We start from the raw sequence: 23081 nt of genomic DNA, 5'->3' as shown, positions 1-23081 counted from the left end.
TTGTTTAGAGTATTTCTTTTTTATCATATCAAGTATTTTATTTTGAGGAGGCTATGAACTTCCGCTTAGAACATGATGTGTAATTAAAAAATATTTATTTTTCATTATTTTGTTCGTATTTTTAGGCTTTCTTTGCACGTAGTCTTTTAGAATACGCTAAAGAAATTAATTTTTTGTTTTGTGTTTAAAATATGAAGATTACTTTTTTTATAATTTGAGTTCGCATTTAAATCGATTTAAATGGGTACATTTATCACTTTGCTGATCGACAAACTGTGGCTACCGAAGCCATTCTTAAATGGATAAGTAGCAATCAATCTGTGCGTAAGCCAGGATTTCCATTATCACGTCGAAGTTCTATAAACGCCTGTTAATTACTTGCGTATTTGCGTAAAACCATTAGCCGCATTGTTCGTTACAATGAACGGCTTATATAATTCATGGGTTTACGCGTTTCTGTTATTTCCTTTATAATGCAGATATTATTGAATTTTCTATACAATCATCCTATGTTGAAATCAAATTGATTCTTATTTCTCTTATATTTTCACTTTTTTTCTTTCTTTCTTTCTTAATCGAACACTCTTTATCACAATTTTTTCAAATTAATTTCTGACAACTCATCGTTTCTTTATCGCATTTTTGTTTCGTAAATATACTATTTAATGACTTTTTTTTTTATTGAAAAACAATCTATTTACGAAAATGAAAATAAAATTCATTCGGAAATTGATCTTTTCTTTATTGCATTATTGGTAATGTACATATATCTTTTATATTCTTTAACGTTTATGATTCATTGTTCTCGTTTCCCTATCCTTGGGGAAGTTTTGAAAAGAATGCGTATCTTATTCGAAGGAATGACATCACGGTGAATTATTTACGGTTACTCGTCGTCGATTCCTCTCTTCGTTGGAAAATTAAATTTAATCCTGATGATTAATCTTTGAGAGAAGAAAGAGAGAAAAGAACTTTGACTCGATAAGAAAGAAAAATCCATTGGAAAATTTAATCTCCGATTTACTTTGTTTAACGCAACGACAATATATATATATATATATATATTTTAATTCTTCATCCATTTTTCCTCTTCAATTTTGTGTTCTTCTTTTTATTTCTTTTTTTTTTCTCTTCTTCTTAATATTTTTTCTTTTTTTCACATCCAACCAGTAAGTCTTCATTTTCATAGATTCACTGAATCATCTCACGGTTAATCAAAAACTCAGTCACCGAGAATCTCTCGCAAGGAGAATAAATATTGCTATAAAATAAGATGAAATGAAGGAAAGGATAGAAAATAGGAGAACGTCTTCTTTCATTGTTTCCATATTTAATTAATTTTGTGTATTTTTTCCTTTTAAGTTCTTCCCATATCGATAAGCCAGTTTTCCTTAGAAAAGAGCAATCCAAGGTTATTTTTGAAAAAACTATTATGAAGTTGCAAGAGTTTAATTTATTTTTTACACGTACTGTGTTTTTTATAAACAGTTAAAAAAAAAATAAATTAATTAATAATCAGTTTTTCAGCTGATTTTTTTTTTTAACAAATTGTATTCAATTTTTATCGGGTATTTTTAAAACACAACGCACGTATCTCGGATTGCGAAACGCCATTTCGAAGTATACATTTTTTAAATCTTTTTTATTTTCCGAAGAAAACAAAATCTTTTTCGTAAGTTCGACTCTCGAAGCTCATTATTGCAAATAAATCTTGGTGCAAAGTTTTTAATTACTTATAGAAAAGAAAAAGAGAGAGAGAGAAAAAATGTGCTCCTTAAAACCGTAAAGTTTAGCAGGATAAAAGATGACTTTTATTGTTCAACGATAGACATCTTATCGCGGTTGAAAACTTCTCCGCTAATTGTACCGCGAGTTCTTTCGTTTCTTCGCTCCTTCATTCGTTTTCATTCAATTTCATTAACCAAGCACAAGACCGTATTGGATAGTGTTTCTCTCGCCCGAAAGTTTTTCAACGTTAAAAGAATCGAAAGAATTCAGTTTCCTAAATTAATGAAATAATAATAAAAAACAATAAAAAGAAATAAAATAAAATAAACATTAAAAAAAGAGATTGTAAAAAGACAAGAAAAATATGGAAAAATCACGTTCGTTTTCGTACGAAATTCTATAAATTAAGGCATGAATTTCTTTATTTTTCTTTCTTTCTTCTTCTTCTTTTTCTACTTGTATGAACGAATCACGATCCAGTAATAGAAAAGAAGATCGATAAACGAACGGGTGGTGTGGAAAGTCTTAATTGAAATACTTGTTCGATTCGGTGATCCCCGAAGGATGAAATGTCACTGGCAAATAAATTGCTACCTCCTTTTATAGTCGACTATAAGAAAAAGAACAAGAAAGAGAAGGAAGATAGCTACCTATTACGTTACGTAAAAGGGAAGCATGAAAGATTTAGCAAAATTTTAACTTCCAATACAAAAAAGAAAAAAAGAAAGAAAAAAGAAATCGTATTTTTAGAACAATTCGTTTTGACACGCAACGGGACGATAGTTATTTCCATATTTAGGATCGCGTTTAATAATTTAAATATACCACGTATATTCGAATTGATCGGTTTTTAATTTTCTATTAAAATTCCGCATTCAATGTTTTTATTGTTTATTTTCGTTCGGCTTAACGACTTTTATCACTGTAATTATTGTTTTATTTACTATTTACTACATTTTTTTAATAATTTAATATCAAATTGATTGTTATCTGAATTTAATTGTTAACTAACGTAATTTTTTTTTGTATGATATCGATATCGATCGATTACGGTATAATTTTGTGATACATAAACTGGTTGTATAGGTTTAGTGTCCTTATATAATATATAATTAAATATAATTTTAATATATTATTTAATTTTCATTATAATTAATTATAATTAAATTCTTCATTAATTTCTTCCATTCGTTTAAAAACTAATAACAATTTTTTATAATTTTATATAGTTAAATATAATTAAAAATAAAACTATCTAATTGATTAAAATACAAAATATTCATAAATGTTAGTATTTGTCAATTTTTCCTAGTCAATTCAAGATAGAACGAGTTTCGGGATTTACGTTAAAATACACATACACATATAATATTAAAAGAAATCTACCATTACAAAATAGAATTTCCTTGTATCGAGGATTAATCGTGAAGATACGTGTATACATAGAAGTACATGTGCGCGATGTTGAAACGTGAATCAAAACGAATGTAGGCCACGTAACGTTCGCTAAGCTCACTTTTAATCAATGCTTTAATCGGGAGTTTAAATGTAAATTAATTTCGTGACGGACGATATACAGGGTTACCATCGAGCAAATTACAGTTAGGATTATATATGATCCGTGACAAGACTATAGCTACGTGTGATAAATTTCTTAACAAAAAAGAAAACAAAAATATTAAATATTAAATAAATACAGTTATAAAATGATCGATACGAGAACGTTCGTGACGTTAGATTAAATACCTGATCGTTTACTTTATTGGATGAATAATTACTGCGAACGTATGTTACAGGAGTATTCGTACCCATCCCTACTGTAAATTTTAAATAATTAATATTTATTAGTAATGTGCAAATTTCTCAACTACTTACAATTAGGTAAAAAAATCAACTTTGAGATTAATTAATTTTCAAATTAATATATAAATTTTATTATAGAGGAACATTTTATTCTTAGAGAAATATAATTTGACATAAATGATAACAGTATCGGTCTCGCAACAGTATCCGTAAAAAATACAATGATTATTTTTGTAAGTAGTAATTGGCTAGACCATATTTGACTTGTATTTTATAAGAATTTATAATTGTTTAAAATTAACGATAGTAATACGAATACTCTTGTGAATCATAGTAAATGTAAAAAAGAAACAAAATATCGATTATTGCTGTAAAAAGTTTTGAAAAATGTTAAAAGGAGTAAGAAAGAAATAAAGAAAGAAAGGGAGAGGAGGAAAAGGGGTAGGAGAAAAAATGGAAAGCCCTTCGGAAGCACTTACTTATCTACTCCACATTTTGATTGGATTCGATTAACTCTAATGATAAGTCTCACGCAGGTTCAAGTTTCCTCTCGAATAAGTCATACCGAACGGCCAACGTAGGTGAACGTAGTTTTCGCTATGTGGATAGTTGGATAATATCCTTAAGATGACGTTATTACCGAACTTTCATCTCGAGAACTTGCTTTTCCGCTTGTTAGCGCGTAATGCATTACCTACCCGCAACCACTCGTCCTCGTCTTCGTCTTCGTCCTCGTAGTCATCGTCGACTTTGAGACACGCTCGTTTCCCAAAGTACTCAACGTAACACCCTCTAACTTCTTTCCCGTCTTCTTACGACCCACTTGTTTCACTCAAAAAAATATCTAGTTTAGTAACTGCAAAAATTTTAATATAAATACATTTTTAAGTAGCCTCGTTATTTTAGCATCCGACGAGTATACGATTTTAGCTAGGAATAATTAAATATAAATTTAATATTTTTAATATTCATATTAAATGCTTGGGAGAGAGAATGCGAAGATAATTAATTTTTTATTTTTTTATTTGTTTTTATTTTTATTTCGAACTATACCGTAAAGATGTACTGCTACAAAATTATTCGAAAAGTCTAATAGCGATCATTTTTATTTGTACATATGTAGTTAGACATTTTTAATTATTTTTAATTAATATTTATTATTATAAAATGTTTGAATATTATGAACTTAATAATAATAATAAACATAATAAAGTACTGTTTTGTAAAAATTACACAAATATTTATTAGTTTAATTGAAATTTTGTAAAGATCATTTTCAATGGATAAATTGTTATTAATTTAATCGTTTAAACCTAGCTTATTGTCTTGCAAACTGACGTATCTTCTTTATCCTATGTTACGACAAAGGACCGAACTACGTTTCGTTGATATACCAGAAATCACGATAATGCTGCTTGACGCAGTTACGTTAGTTTATAGCGGTTGGCATATCGCAAGGATATCGTATCGCGTGTCACCTAGTGCGTAGCCTTTACGTTACCACGAAGAAAACCATAACGAGATTTTATCGTTATCCGCTTGTTTGCTGCTTGCACTTTGAAAATATCTCTATTATGTCAATGTTGTTTTATAAATATCATACCAACACTGTACCAACATTTATTTCATTATTTGTCTTGTTCTTTATTTCTTTTTTTTTCTTTCTATTTTTATTTTTATATTTTATTTTATTTTTTTCCTTTTTTTTTTTTTTTTTTTTTTTTATATACATTTTTATCGTATCAGCAATGAAATATTGTTCAATGGTCAAAATGCACTTTCGTTCTCGTCGCACGCGTATAGTTCTTTTTATTATTGATTGATGTAGTATATAGATTTTGAAAGAAAAATGGCGGCTTTACAATAGCCCGCAAGCACAATAGGCCAACATTGGGTCGTGTGCAACCTATCCTCTCTATCTATATAGAATAGAATAGAGTGAAGGGGTATAATGCATTTGCAGTAATATTAGGAAATTCCCAAGACTCGTGTTGTACGGTAACAAGAAACATCTCTCGTGGTACGGAATTTCTATCTGGTCAGATCAATTTGTTCAGCACCATACCTCGATATTATTTCAAATTCGAAAACACCGTGTCGTTCGAATTTTTGTTCTCTTATTTTATTTTTATTCGTATTTTTTAAATGCCAGAAAAAATTTGACGATGAAAAATATACTTTGATTTGTGATGAAATGAAATTTTTCCTATATATACCTACACACGCGTATAACAAACATTTTATTCGTTGGAATCATTCATGAAAAATCAAATTGAAAAAGGAATGAACGGAGAACAAATTTATTTTATATTAAAAATATTATTATTATTTATTCTTTTTTTTTTTTTTTTTGTAACCTTTCACCCACGTAGACACCTCGTGTTCGTTTCTTTTGAATTCGTGTCATTTATATTTTTTTCGAAATCCTTTTTGTTTACGGAACATAACAAACGAACTCGAAATAACCTCATTTTTGAACTCCAATTTTCATGCAGGTGGCGTTATACACATTAGATCTGTAGGTATGTGTTTGATTGTATGCACGAGAGTATGTGAATTATTCTATAGGTCGCAACGATACGCTCGATTACAGGTGTCACGAGTCGAAACAAGAGACTCGTGTCAACCACGATTAATTTGCTTCGCTTTTCGATTTTATACTATTCTAGATTTTTTTTTCTTTTTTCTTTACTGACAAATTGACAGAATACACGATCGGATTATTGTGAATATATGTATGTTATCGGCGAACATATAAACATTTCTGTTTCTGACGATGACAAATATAACTGAAGTACACATTATATACAAAAGGATTTCAAATCAGTATCAACTTTCTATCCCTTTCATTTATATTGATTTCAAATTTCAAACAATATTTAGATAATGGTCGGATTGAAGTAATATAGGATTTCAAGTTTCGAATAAAAACTTGCAGGAATATTGATGAATCGAGAAACCGATAATTAGCCTAATATTACCAGAAAATATATTAAAATCGATGAGGTTTTTTCTCGTTTTTTTTTAGCAAGAAACAGAAAGAATATTTTATTTTTCGTGTAAACAGGACACGGTTTATTTTTTAATAAAAAAATTTGTATAAATATTGTTCGATAAAGAAATCAGAAACTATCTCCACATCAATGAGGTTTATTTAGAATGAAAATAAATAATAATTAATAATAAATTACGTTCGCTTTCGCGGGAACACAGGGCGGCACTATTTGATTTTTTATCAAAATTTGCATTAAAATTGTTAACTGGAGGAACCAACAATAATTAACAATAATAATTCATACAAAAAAATTAGTATTTCTTGTTTTAGATAGGTATGGGATGCGTTTTGTTTAAGGACAACGTACCCTAAAGTGGATAGGTCGGTCTACAACATCGTAACTCATTAAGTTATCAGACGTAAACTTCTGTTACGTCTGTTATCATCGTTGTAATATGTGTTATCACAATCACGTACGAACATGGAGCGAACGCGTCGACAGACTTCTCGGTCATAAATATTATTTTTTATCGATAAATTTACTATTTATCGTGAATCGATGTCACGTAAATATAACATCGCGAAAAAGGATGCACTTTAATTAACTTCATATTCAAAAATCGTTTATTATTGGAAAATACATTAGGTTGACATGTTTTTTTTTCTTTTCTTTTTTTTTTATACATACATATCACGTTACGATAAAACTTTCTTTTAAATGTTATTTATTGGATCAACATTTTAAATAAATGGTCAACATTCGTAATAAAATCTATAAATCCTTAGCATTTCGCCCTTCACCCCTTTATTTTATATACCGACAAATTATTATTTATACCGAACAATATATTCGTACAGATTGAAAATTTATTTTATAAAATACTGACCAAAAATAGTAGAACTCATTTTATTAGATTTATTCTTTCTACAAAATGTTTAATTTAATTTCCAAATTTTCGTTATTATTTCTTACCTCGAATTCTTTACAAGATAAACTCTCTCCAAACTTTTTTTTTCTCAGATTTTTGTCAAAGAACAATATTTAAGAAATGAAACTCCAAAATTAATACTTCCCATTTGCCGGTGAAGTAGTGCACATTTTTCCAATGTTTTTCTCAAGTATCCTTCCAAGCTAACAATAAGACGTACTTATATACTTCCTTTTTCGCAAAACGTTTCTTTCTCTTCCCATTCCTTTCTTTTTCTCGTAATGTTCTTGTCGAAGTAGTGATTTTCGTTTACTATATATCTTTCTCTTTAAAAATAAGAAACTAGAAAAAGAAAATCGTGTAACACGTTCGAATGATTGTAAAGGCAGCTAGATTTTATATCTCGTATTTTTCCAAAGATTTTTACCTCAAAAAAAAAAAAAAAAGAAAAACAAAAAAGAAATTTTTTTTATCTAACTCACGTCGACCCTATTCGTTCATTGATGAATACAGCGATAGAGAGTATTCCAAACTTTATGACTTCGTGTGAATTTCTTCTTGATACCACGAAAACTTTGCATAATCGTTTGGTATACCGAATTCAAAATGAGTTGAACGTGCGCTCGCGCGCGCCCACCAAACGCACGTGAAAAGTTTTCGATAATCCTGCACGTGGAATTTCTATCGCTTTGACTTATTTTTTCTTTTCTTTTCTTTTCTTTTCAACTCCTCCACTTCCTCTCCTCCCTTTCCCAATCCCAGTCCCAGTCCTTTTCCGGTATCTTTCTTTCTATATATCTTTTCTTTTCTATCTTTTAGTTTGCATTAAACTATGAGAAAACGGCATTCTCTTGAAAGTTACTTCGTCTAGGGACCTGCACGTTTTACGTATTTCCAAAGCTTTCGTTTCATTTGAAATTCTATAGGCAAAATTGTAGTGATAGGAATCTACTGTGACTCCTCTGGTACAGGAAGATATCCAAAAACTTAGCTCGGATTTCGAAACACTTGGAATATATGTGTAGATATATATATATGTTTGTCTATGTAATAGTAACTTCCTCCCTACTCGTTGGCTTTTCTTTTTGGTAAATAACTTGGAGGAAACGAGCAAGATGTTTCGTATGTTATCTATCACGCTTCGACGTTGCTCGTTCGATTCAAGCCCCATGAGAAAGTTTCGAGAACATCGTTTCAAAAGTTACATATATATGTGTATGTGTGTATATGTATATATATAGGCGTGTATACGTGTATAATATTCTTCGGATCGATTTCAATTTATTGCACTTTCGTTCGTGAAACGAAAAACTTAAAACTCATCCCATACATTTCTTCTCCTATCCGTACAAGAACTATCTGCGAAGTTTCGTTTAATTTTACAATCTTTTAAGTTGAGAATTAATTTAATCTTTTTGGTAGTAAAATTGTTTGTTAATTAGAAAATAAGTTGATCGTATTTAGAAATATTTTTACACGCAAAATTTATAAGAGAATTTTAATTAAAAATATTTTTCGAAAAATATAATACTAATTATGCAAACATTTATCAATTATCAGAATGACAATAAATTAATTAAATACACTGGGTAGGTACTATGAATATCATAATTTTGTGATTTTTATTTAAACAAAAATTATCAGGTTTTATTCTATTTCAGGCTTATAAAAAATAGAATGTACCAAAAAGAAATAAAACTCCCGTTTTCTCTTTATTTAAGTAAAAATCTGAAAACTTTTTATCTATTGATTTACTCAATTTTAAATTATTGAGAATTGATAGGTTTTTGACATAACTTTGTCGAATGATGGCTTTGTAGAATTACGTTCGATAAAACGAAGTAAAAAATACCCATACATATATAGCTCGATATGGTTGCATTAACGACATACGAGTACATACTATGTGCAAAATGTATTATCGATTGATTCACTAATTACGTCCTTGCATTTCCTGCGTGATGTCTTTGATATGAATGTACAACATGTATACGTGTTCCTAGTGCATTTCTCGTAATTGGAGAAGAGCTTTCTGAATTGTCCTAAACGTCTTTGTTTCATAATCCATATGAATTCCATTATCGATGATAAAAGGAATATCGGAGGATAGATTCGAGAGAATCGAATAATATTATTCGATGAATATTGAGATGCTTTGAAATTGAATTTTTCGTCAGTTTATTTGAATTTCTAAAATAATTTAACATCTTTTTCTTTCTAAAAGAAACCAAATATCATTGGAGTAGATAAATAAAAGAATTTTGTTGATATATATTATTTTTAATATTTCATTAGTAGATGAATAGATAATAAATAGAATGAGTTGATTATAGTGTCGATGTTTTTAACATATCGAACGAAATGAATCAAACGTTAATTACAAATATCCCAACATGATTATTAGTCGTACCGCGATTAACGGCCCCATTAAATATCCACTATGTGGGCTTATGAAACATTCCTATTGAACGTGCTGCGATCGGTTTAATTAATGATAATTGAATTTCCTAAATTATACGACAATGATTCGTTATTAAAGAAAATTGTTTAAACGGTATTTTTTTTCCTCATTAATCACATACAATTCACATACATACGTATATATAGCAATTAGTTATTCGATTAATATATTAAATAAATAATCTCTATTTATAATATAAAATAGTATATGCTCGATAATACGTACAAATTTTCTTCCTTTTTCTTACAAAGTTTAATGTGCACAATATTTTTCTTATTACGTTGTATTTTCTTGAGTTATATTCAATCCATAAAGAAAGATAATAAAGCAGAACGAATCCAATGTACTTCAATCAAATATAAAATACAAACTATTATCGTGAAAAAAAAAAACATTGTAAGCAAAAGCAAAAAACTTTTGAGACGATATCACAGTATAATAAATATGAATTATGTATCTTACATCGATGTGACCTTGTTATCTTCTCCCTGTTATAAATACTGACAAGTTAATATTTATAGTAAAAAAAAAAAAAATATATTCCTAAACACCGATCATATATTTAACAAAATGCTAATCAAATGAATAAATGTTTTTTTTCTCGGCTCATTTTTCTTTCTTTTTATTTTACTTGAATTGTCTTTTATTTCACGTTTTTTTTTTCGGGGAAACTGAAACGAAGCTAATCTTGATAACGTATAATAATCTCTTGCAATCAAACCCGAGACGATTGTTTTCATCGTAGAGTCTTCTTTCTCGTCTAATAAGTTGAAAACTGCCGTTGACAGACAGAGGACTCGCAAGAGAACTCGGAGGAAGAAGAGAAAGAGAAAGAGAATGAGAATAGGAATGGTAGTAAGCCCGAAGGAAAATATACTGGACATTGAGTGGAATCGGTGTTTTGTCGGTCATAGAACACTGAGAATCGCTCGAACATTCTGGGACTTGCTCTTCAACGAATCGACAAATATTGTTTCTGCGCGTGAAAGGCTTTCTTCTTTCTCACTTTTCTTTCTTTCTCTCTCTCTTCCTCTCTCTCTTTCTTTCCATTTTGATATTCATCTCGTTATATTAGATTGAAATCTAATTTCAACCTGGTTACTTTTTTCAATTCATTTTAGTTGACACATTTGTAAGGTTTACACAGGAATTTCTTTTTTTTTTTTCTTCTTTGTTTTTTATACAAAAATTTAGGATTATGTTCAATTTTATTTAAGTACTGTGCAATTACACGTATCTCTACTCGTTTCAAATATATTATTCTTATTTAAATATCAATTAAATGTATTGTGGAATTAAGGATTATACATTGGCTCTGACGTGTTTAGGAAAGTTTAGATTAAATATTGTTTTGCGCGATTATTTGTAGATTTAACGAAAGGATAGATAATTTTGGAATTCGGTGTTAGAATTTTTAGTTAGCATTGCTCGACGAAGAAACATACACGCGAGAAAGTTAGACAATTTTCATGCTTCCTTAACTCAGGGCTGTGGAATGGCGTACTCGGGAGAATTCCTTTAGAAAGGTGGATAGGTGGGTGGGTGAGTCGGTGGTATCGACGTTCGAAGTGAACTCCAAAGAAAATAATCTGACGTTAAGTGGAGTGGCTCGATGTTCGTCGCTACATCAAACAGTAGAGAGAGAAGACTATCGAGTTTATAGGAAGAACGAGTAACATCATTGTCCTTGTCTTAAGCGCATTGTCAGTCCTTCTTTTCTCTTTTATTCTCTCTTTTCTACAAAGAAATACTTTTTCTAAAAACTTTAACCTTCTACTTATTATATCAGTATTTTAACAATATTTTACTCCTTCATTTTAGTTAATAAACGTTCATTTTTAATAATAAGATATATTGATGTAATATAAGCTGTCAGTGTTACATCAATTAATTACCAAATGCTGTTAATGTTGATAATTAAATACGAATATTTAATTCGTATGAATATTCAATCGCAGTATCTATTTAAAATATTGATGAAATAAGTAAAAGTGTTAATCAAAGTGTCCTCTTTTTGCCATTAATTTTTGTTTAATTACTTTCCTTAGTAATTAATTTTACTGCATTAAAAAGATATAAATTTAATATGCATATTTAATACTTTGAAACGTTTCGAACGTAAAAGCTTATAGTAATTAATCATAGAAAAATAAACGTCCACGCATAATCGTAATTAATATTAAAATCCGAGAATACAAATTGTTCTACATTTTAATCGCAATTCGTTATTTATTAAGACTTAAGTAGCACGTAATTGTAAGCTGCTCGGAAGTTGGTGGCTCAAGGTTTTCTTCCTTAAATAATCGAATTGCACTCGTGCATCTTATCTGTAATAACGTTTAACGGTACGGTAAACATCCGGGCAAAATTCTAAACTCGTTGAAAAATCCTTGATGAAGGATTGAGAAACTATTCCGGCATTTATTTCTTTTCTTTCTTTTTTTTTTTCTCTTTTTCTCTTTTTGTACCTTTTTTTATTTTTTTTTATCTTTTACTTTTCCACCCTTTTGTCTATCTAGTTTTCTTTGTAGAATTGAATAGTCACGGATTCAGAATTCCTGTGGTCCTTTTGTACACTGCTCTCGGTGCTAATTAAATTTCTCTCCTCCTCGCTCTCTTTCTTTCTCTTTTTTACCACTACCCACCAGTTTATCTTCTCTCTCTCTCTTTCTCTTTATCCATTTCTCAAACGCATACACATTTTTGATTCGTTTTCACCCTTCATTTTCCCTCTCTCTCTCTCTCTCTCTCACTCTCTTAAACACAGACACATTTTTAATTTGTCCTCACCTTTAACTCTCCTATTTTATACATATATATATATATCTCTTTCATTCACTTCTTCTATGTACACATTTGTAATTCGTTCTTATTCTTCGTGCATTTTCTTTATTTCTCCCTCATGAATTTTCCTTGTTTGAATGAGTATAAATGAATTTTGAATGAGAACGTGTCTTTGAAAAAATCCTTTCCTGACTAATTTGTAACGTACGTTAAGTTCTATTTTAACTCGTTACTTTATTCCACCCCCCCCTCACCCCCCGTCGAATTTTATTTCACTTGGTTGAAATATGAAAGGTTACATTTCATTATTCTTTCTCTCTCTATCTCTTTTTCTATCTCTCTCTGTCCTTATTTTGTTTATTTTTAGTTTCTACTTTCCTTCGTGTCTCTTTCTCGTTAATTTTATTTTTGTGACGATAGCGAAACGGCACGCAAAACTTCGAACGTATATATGAGAAACTAAGGAAATGTGCTTTTTCTGAACACAGTTGGTAATTATTTGATTACGTTGGAAAATCAATTATCGGAAGGTAAAATCGAACCTAAACAATAGATGATGAGATAAAAATGATAAAATATTGAAATATAAGTCTTGCTTTTACTTTGACATATTTATACTATTTTTTTTTTATCGTAATGTATTAAATTCTCTTTATCTTGCATCTACTCTTCATGAAAATGTACTTTTTATAAAATTTCTTGCGTATGAAAAATATTAAAAATTTGTTAATTAGAACTAAATGATAACAAAATCAACACCCTAATTCCTTCGAGATTTTCTCGTAATTCTAATTTATTTTTATAATCTCCAACATTTGCCCTAATCTCTCCTGATTATGTCGGATTAAAAGCTTTTTATTTTTATGTTATAGGTAAGAGAGCACATTATTACACACCTATAATCAAGAATAAATTAAGCAGAATTCATGTGGCACGTAAGTTTCAACGATTAAATTAACGTTAATTATTTCGTTTAATTTTGTTTCTCTCTTTTTCGCGTTTTATTTTTCCTTTTTTTTTTTTTCTTCCAATAATAGAGATGAATTTATGATTAATCAATAGTGGCGATTATCAAACGATAAAGAAAAATTTGATTGTTAAAAATATCAATGATCATTTGAGATAATCGTCTACAGAATATTATTTATCAAAAAATAAAAGAGAAGAAATATCTATTAAAACGTTAAAGAGACGTTAAATATACGAACGTATGGGAATAACATGATGATGGTGAACTATTACACCAATTTCAATTAGGATGATATTCGAGGATGAAAATTGTAATTTGTTGGATCTCGATGAAGCCCATGAGAGGTCCATTCCTTGCGTCCTCGCAATTTTCCTCATCGAAAATTTGGTTTTTGCGAGGGAAAGTGGATGGAGAGTTTAAACGCTTTAATAACAATATATTTGAAAACTGTTGATGGAAACATAACAAAGTTTTCTGCCTTTCGAAACTTTCCAACAGCTTCGCGTTGATATCGTACTCTTTCCTACTCTAGAGATTACGTATCTATCTATCTATCTATCTATTTATCTATTATTTAACACTTACTTTTCGGTGTTCATAAATTTTTAAGCAAACTTTAACAAAAGTTTAAGTTCAAGCTAAGTTAAGTAACTACGTGAATGATTCGAACTATTGCACGTTTTGTATTATTGTCTGACAACAAATTCGACAGAATTCCATCGAAAGAAAAAAGAAAGAAGGGGTGGTGTTCGACTGATATATCGAAGTAACTTTGGATACGAAGCCCAGTGTCTTTAATTTTCCTCACGTTTCTAAGTTTTTCACGAAAATACTCTAGGAACGATGGATTAACAAGCACGAAACCATCTTCGTCACTGTCGAAAGTAGCAACGCGATAAATTATCCCTTTTACTTCTTCTCTTTTTCTCTTCCTTTCACTCTTTCTTGCGCTAAACTTCCGGTTTGGTATGTTTCGTGTTCGCCATCGCGAATCTTTCATTAATCTACAATTTCGATTTTTCAAGAACTTTTTTTAAGATTGTAAAAAAACGTAACGCGTTGTTTTTTTTCACAAAGCAACATTTTAATGTTCTCGCGTCATGCATGAAAACGTCATAGCTTAAAAAAAAAACACGGAATCGTAAATAAATACGTATAGTAAAATCACAAACGTACGATAATATTTGCTATTTGATTAAATTAATATTTATCAATGCCTCCGTGCGTATTGGACTTTCATTTTGAAAGTATTTAACGTTTAGTACAATTCATGTTTTTCTGTCGGAATGTGATGAGGAATTTAAACAAATTTTATTTTGATCGGAGAAAAGTAGTAAAAGTCATTTGAAAAAATTCCAAACACTCGGATTCGAGTTTTCTACGATAATAATTTCAATAAACAAATAAATCTTAAATTTCCATTTCTATTTATTGTCGAATTGTGAGTCGCGTTAGTATCGATATAGATTCTATCTTGACATTGTTTCTTCCAGATGCGAATGGACGATAAATCGAATATCGATACTCGTACCACGCCAGGAATTCTAACAACGTCGAAATTAACCTATGTGGCAAACCAACTATTTCCAAACAGTTGGAAGCTGTCGTTTGTACTTGTTCAAAATAGTTATGATTTTTTCAAGATTTTCCCTTTCTTAACCCTTAACTAACACCCTATATTCTCCCATCTTCCCTTATAACACGTTTTATACATTTACTTTCGTCCTCTCTCTCGTTTATATATTTTTCTCCAAGATTAAACCTCTCAAAACTTTTTTACGTTCATTGGAAAATCCGATAATTTTCCCATAAGTTTTACGAATTAATTTCTAAATCACATTTCCGTTTTAATCATTTTATTTTATTTCCTTGTAACCTTCGTAGTATATCGTATTTACGTCATAACCTGTTGCTTCCGTTAGCAGGGGAAAAAAGTGAATATAATTTATTCCGAAATCGTAAGAGTGATGAGGAAAAAAAATATGTTGATGTGTTTGATATAGTAAGGAAAGTAGCGCGAGAACAGGGAAATGAGTCATGGTTCTATTTTAAAAAGGCATAAGAAATATGTAGGCAAATTAATTTCATTATAATAATAAGATTATTATTTTGATCGTTCACAGTAATTTGGAAATAATTTGGACATCTATGCATAATACAACGAAAACATGTATCCTTTCTATCTCTATTTATGTTGAATTCTGTAGTTGTTGTCTGTACTTGGAACACTCAAATTGCAAGTGCACCTAGTATTAACTCGGATTTAACCTGGTCTCATCCTTCTCTAATTGTAATCACACTCGGTCTCGTTGATTGACGCGTAGCAACGTCATAATTACGAATAGCAGCACTTACAGCATCCGCCGAGTTCAACAATATTCCAAAATATATCGTTTAATGTATTGTTCATATATGTGAATTAGAGTGGTCGTTATTTATCTTTCCGAAAAATGTTGACGAATGCAAACCCAACCATCTCATTCCCTCCAATTCCGCTCGAAATAATTTTTCATATCCTCGAATATTATATTTCAATTTGAATTATATATCCCCGAACATACAATATGAAATATTACGCGTGTCTAAAAATATTCGATACAAAAATAAACAAAATTCCTCGAATATACTTTCTTAATTTGTTTTAATAAATGATATCTAAAAAGTTATCTTAAATTTGTTTTATTTGAATTGTATAATAAAAGAAAAGAAGTATACGCCATAGAATGCGTTTTAACACATTCACGTCGAGATGTTTCGAATCGAATTTTACGTAGGGTCAAGAAGATTTCGCGGTTTTTGTTTCAATCATATTACATTAGAAATAGCTAATTTAACTTTTAACCCTTTGCACTCGAGGCTTTTTTCGCTTGCGCGAACCAGCAACTCGAGACGATTTCGGCCAAATTAAGTAGACATTTTACAGGTACTTTAAAAACATTTATAAACAAACAAGCTTATAGAAATAATAAAATATCATCAGTTTATTCATTTATATGTCGAAAAAAACAAACTTTGATAAATACTACACTCTGTAATTAGTTTTGGTTGAGTTGACACTTGAAATCGGCCGGGCGTCGTATCGGCGCCGCTCGAGTGCAAAAGGTTAATATAAATAATATTTGTTAAGAAAATTTTGGAAAATGCAATAAATTACTTGATTGTATTATAATTTATATTTTTCTAAATAAATATATAAAAATCTCTTAATTACGTATTTTGGCGTCATCCGGCATCTAAAAGAAAACACGCATTACACATGCATATATTACAAGTCATCCGAAGCCAATGTGTTAATATTAAGATGAAAAGGGCTTATATTTTAGAATAATTTTCTTTATATTCGGATATAAAGTAACGATCACACTAATACATAAATATTAGTATATCTTTGTCTTTGTCTATCCATATAAAGAGATCCATAAAATATATTACTCAGGAAGAAAATGAGGATAAAAGTCTACCTGGATAGATAGAAATGAGATAGAAAGGAAAGAAAAAGAAGCATATAATGCGGAAAAAGGGAGTGTTTCCAGGCTGTTTTATGGCGCGTAGTTTTCCATTTGATACAGCAAGATATGAGGACATGCGGACGTATCGTGAAAAGGTGCTGCAACGGAAACCATTAGCCTCGCTTACAGGACGTTCGTATTATTTTATCGACGATATTCGTTCAATCATTCTTTTCCTTCTATTTTTCTTTTCATTCCGTCATATACAAACAAACAAACAAACAAACAAAAAGAAGGACATTTTTCTGCACTTTTTGCTGCATCGACAATGATTCAAAAATGCGACGTTCCAGAAAGATTTTGTTTTATTTTCCGAAATGCATCCATCGTTTCTCATAATACGCCTCATTTAATTTTCATTTAATTTTCCGCGAATATTTCGTATCAAAGGAACAAACTATTTTTTCTTTTTAAATGAAGAATAGTTAGGAGTTGTTAACTATATTCTATCGTGGAACTATCTCGATAGTAATACAATCTACATTTTGCGGCATATTTCGTAGACCGCGTGCACTCGGTAAGCTAACGTGCTTGCGGAATGCATTATGGAAACCGCAACGCGTATTGAATGCAACTGTGTGCTAGGATGCACATGGCGAATCATAACCACGCTCGAATGCTATCCCAATGCATCCTTCTATAGTGACAACGATCTATGTTCAAGATATATCTTTGCTAATCCATTAAGTATCTTTGTTTGACAATGAACAAAGCTTTTGTTTTTGCTTTTAGGTTAATTAAAATGGACAATGCAATGCAACTGTTATTTATAATTAATATTTTAACATATCCATTTATATTTATTTTTAATATTATGTTTCATTCGACATTAGCAAAGTAATATTTAATAAAATTAATCTTTACACGATAGAAAGATTTATTTTGAAAAATTGAATTTTTTAATTTTTTTTTTAATTATTTTCTGATGTCAATATTTCATTCGAAAGAAAAAAAGATAATTAATTTTATCAAATTTCATAAATCTCTCTACGTTCAATAAAGAGAAGAAATAATTGCAGTTTGATATTAATGAGATGGAGAAGCAACACGTGGTTGCGACTTGTATTCGACGCACGAATTTTATTTTTAAAAAGAGGCACAAAAGGGTAGGAACACGCGTTCGAATTTACTCGCGAAAAATATTAAAGCTGTGATGCATAGTAGAAGTCAAGTTCTCTCATACTTTTCTTTTCTTCTATATGGTTGCTTTATTTAACACGTTGAGTGCGGCGCCGATTTTGGTATACTTTCCGCTCAAACTGCAAAATAACGATCAGACAAGAAGAGACAATCAGTAAGAACCCTCCCCCCTTCCTGTCCAAATGAAAATTTTACTTTCAGTCTTTAAAGACTGACATAGCACTCAACGTGTTAATAACGATATCGCAAAGCGAAATTTTCCATCATCGATTTGATAATATTCCAAGACAAATAAAAAACAAAAATCCTAAAAATTTGAAAAAAAGTAAAAGAGAAGAAAAGAAAGTATAAGTTTCGTACGAATAAAAACAATTGTTATATTAAACGTAAAATTTGACCGATCATTAACGAATGGTCACAGTGAAAACTTTAATCAGAGATAAGGAAGAAGAAGAAGAAGGTGAAATAAATTTTCAACATAAAATTTCATCGTCTTTTACCATTCGTCCGCAAGCAATTTCTTCATCGTTGTCGGTAGAAACTAGTTGGATAGGAAGGTACGAAAGATAGATAGAGAGAGAGAACGAGAGAGAGAGAGAGAGAGAGAGAGAGAAAGAGGCGTTGTAGAAATTCTGCAAAATTGCTGTAATTGGTAATCTGCACAATTAGCTCACGTCTGGGTGCTTCCTTCTCGGACGGAAAGATTCAAGGGAAAGCTAATTTTCGAATTTCTCTGTCTCTATCTATTTCTCTGTCCTTTCTCTCATCCACCTCTCATCCTTTTCTCACTTCGTGGCAAACCACGATTAGAGATCTCTTGTCAAGGACCTTACTAAAATCCTATAGATTTTACTATGGGATATAAATGCTTTCCTCTTTTTCATATTTTATTTCAAAACCTTTCTTATTTTCCTCTCTTTTTTTCCTTTTATTTTAACACTCTATTTCTCTCTCTCTCTCTCTCTCTCTTTCTTTCTTTCTCTCTCTTTTTGATCCCAGCATCGTTAGCAACGATCAGGACATTTTATCTTTTCTTTTCGCTCAATTTCCAAAGTAGAGATTCTTCGCGACAGATAAAAGGATAATCGAGATAGGGGTCGATTCATCTTAAATGGAACGAATATATTCTACGTCAAATTTCGATTGAGTTTAATCAGTTAGTGAGTCATTATCTACAGAAAAAATTTAACTACTTATTATCAACTCTAAATATACCACTCGCGGTCAAATGGCCGCATTCTGTAATTTAAAAAAAATCCCAAAATTTGTAAAAAAAATGCGGTAGGAACGGATAAAATGTACATTATTCATTTCTAAATAAAAGAAAATGCTTTGTTCGCTATCATATATAAAATTGCATTCTGTATTAAGATTTATGTTTGTTTTTTTTTTAAGATAGAAATAGGTATACATGAAATGTCGGTTGGTTTAGTGTTAAAATTGATCTATAGTAAAAAAGAAAATAAAAAACGGACGAAGTTCCGTTTTATGTTCAAAATTATTATTTTTGTTTTCTTTTTTTTTTTAACTTTAAATTTACATTTATAGAGAATTTGAAGCAAGAAACTTTAATCCATGCCAATATTTTTCTTCGGCCTCAGCCTTCGATATTGTTTGGTTTTTGTTTTCCCATAGATTACACGTCGTTAAAAGATGAATCAATGGATTAGTTAATAGTTATTAGAAAATATTTGGATAAAGAAAGGGGATTCTTTATTTTCAAAGACTATATTTCGATCAACAAGATATTCGTTAAAAATACACAGAGGAAAGTATCACGTTGATAAGATCTTTTGAAATCTTTGTGTATCTTGATCGTCGCAGTGAAGCTCGTCTTACGTGATAAGAGTTAATTAACGTCACGTTGAACGTCAGGAGCCCGACGCCCTCCCTCTCCTTATTTTATTTCCTTTTCTTTTTTAATTTGATTCTTTTTCAATCAAGATTCTTCCAAAGCTTCCTTTGAAAAAATAAGAACATTCTAATTTACAATTATTTATGATCGTTTTCCCGGATTTTTTCTAAATGGTATTTACCGTTCATTTACATTTTATTATTTATGTTATCTAGTTATTCTTTTTTTTTTTAATTATAATTATTATTATTATTATTATTATTATTATTATTATTATTATTATTATTATTATTATAAATATTTAAGAAAATCGTGAGATACACGATTTATATTTATTTATTTATTTATTTATTTATTTATTTGTTTATTTATTTGTTTATACTTATCTTTATTATTATGTATCTTTTTTATACTTTATTTAATTTGTTTATTTATATTTACTTTATTTTACTATCAGTATTATGTTTATACCATCTTTATTTTATCTTTATCTTTCGATATTTTTTTTTTTTTATGTAACAATGGGTTATCCCCGTAAATGTTTGAATAAACGAAATAATTATATGATTGTATGATCATTATCGAAATTAATTTTGATTGAAATTTGTAAACAATTGTCTTTCGACAATGTTTGTAGAATTCATGAAGATCGTTTGCAAAACGATCTAGTAATTCCTATCTATCTATTGGGATATTCGGATCAAATAGTTGGAGGAAGCGTGACGAATAACACGTGCGTCAGAAACACAAGGACTAATCCAGCTTTCTCGATAATCGAAGGCTTACCTTTACTAGAACGATCCTAACGTCAGGGATATTCACAAAATAGCATTTGAACGGTTCTTGTTAGACAAACGATAAATCGATTTGTCAATACTTGCTTTTCTTTTCATTCCTTAATAACCGATTTAAAACTTATCCAAACTGATATCTTCGTAGATACACAAATTGCAAGCACAATTATTATTGCACTCTATTTTTAACAAAATTACAAAAATATCGTATCCAAGATATCAACATATACACAAATATATTTCCTTTACAAAAAAATATATATATAATATCAAAATTTTTTAAATATAAAATACTAATCATTTTATTTTTAGTAAACCTGTACGAAATATGTTTTATTACCTATACGAACAAATTATTTACACATAAAATATTTGAAAAGTTCGATATAAAATATTATTAATAATTTTACATATAAAATAATTCAAATTTTCCAGAGTACAAAATTAAATTAATATAAATATAAATTATTAGTGAAGGACATTACTTATTGGCGAATGCAATAAATAAATTTGAGTTCTTAAAAAAGAAAAATTCATTCGATACCTTAATCATTGATCATAATTTAGTTATTCGAGATGACAGCAAAAAAGAAAAAAAAAAAGAAGTTTCACTTTCATACGGTTTTGCGACTATATACTTGATGAATTACAGCAAGTTCTCTTACGATTCACCTTATGTGGCTTTCCATTCGTAGCTGGGTTGAATGAAAGGACACTTTGGTAGAAGGAATATATTTCTCTTGGGGGATCCCATTGGCTTTTTCTAAGAAAAGTAACCGGAAGGAATACCCTTCGAGCACGTGTATTTCTCTTTACGTTTTGTCTGCATTTGTGTGTGCGTTATTACAGAAGGAAGAATATCCTTAAAGAGAAAAAGAGAGGGAGAACGAATACATGGGTGTATGTACGTGAGAAACAAAAGGGTAGAAGGGAAAGAAAAATCAGGGATAAAGTTTAGAAAAGAAATGCGAGCTTCGTGGTGTTGCGTATTCTTTTTTATTTCCTTTTTCTTTCTTTTTTTTCTGGTTTTGTTTTGTTTTTATTTTATTTTTCCACCCTTTCTTTCTCCGTCTCTTTCTATATATTTTCTTTCTTTCTCTTTCTCGAAAACTTTTTCGCGCGTTTCTACACTAACATCGATAACAATGAGAAGACTTTGAAGTCCCAACTAGACAGCTCTAGCTTTCCTTCTGTTCGCATTTCAGTTCTTTATCAGAGGCGTTTGAAACGAAAGGGAGACTCGGAAAAAGCGCGAGAACAAATAATCAAAGAGGAAAAGGAAGAGTGGGAGGAAGAGGAAGGGGTAGGAGGAGTGGATAAAGGTAGTAGAGTGAGAGGGAGAAAAAAAAGCTCTTGCTAGGCATCAAAGTACTTTGTTGCATCGAACTCTCTCGCTTGCCATTTAAATTTCTACCCCCAACGAGATTGAAGCTTACTCCTTTTTTTCCCTTCTTTCTTTATATATCGCTGTTTTCTTTTTTTTCTTTTTCAAATGTCGAAATTAACGTCGAAAAGAAGAAAATCTTATCGGGTATATCAGAATCGAGAAATATTGAGTTTGAACGAATTGGGAATGATACAAATTTTCGAATTGTAATTTACATTAATAAGAATTTCAGTTTTATTTGTTAGTTTTATTTATTTACACGTTCCTTAATATCGAATAACGAAGAGAAAAGCTCTCTTATAATATTTTATAATACATTATTATATATGTACATTTTGGTTATTTTTATGTATATACAGTGACTCACGAAAGTATTTTATTAATTATAATAAGTGTATTATAGAACACTTACCGACATATTATTAACATTGGATGGAGGTATAACTCTGTAGATCTTACAGGTATAGTTTCAAGTAAATCGAAATATATATACAGTAGTTATGATTTATTTCTTATAAACGTAACGATTGCTGAAGAGACACAAAAGTATTTGGACACATAGAACTAAGATCAAGAAATAATGAAAATAAAAGTTTTTCCAGTACTAAATGGATACATGAAAGGTCGTTAGTTGTTGCCTTATGTACATTTGTCTCAGTCAGTTCAGTATTCGTGGTGAAATATTACGATATTGATCATGAGTCCGAAAAGATCTGAAATTTCCGA

General features: G+C 29.9%; 1 protein-coding gene across 1 annotated transcript in view; it reads left to right on the top strand.

Moving 5' to 3' along the window:
- The window catches only part of LOC122524868 (26S proteasome non-ATPase regulatory subunit 1), a 62204-nt gene that overhangs the window by 7451 nt on the left and 31672 nt on the right, over positions 1-23081 (top strand). The window lies entirely within an intron of this gene.

The sequence above is a fragment of the Polistes fuscatus genome, unplaced genomic scaffold (assembly GCF_010416935.1).
Source record: "Polistes fuscatus isolate 324 unplaced genomic scaffold, CU_Pfus_HIC Scaffold8, whole genome shotgun sequence".
Lineage (NCBI taxonomy): Eukaryota > Metazoa > Arthropoda > Insecta > Hymenoptera > Vespidae > Polistes > Polistes fuscatus.
The sequence above is the reverse complement of the archived record's forward strand: the minus strand, read 5'-3'. Positions and strand labels throughout refer to the sequence as shown.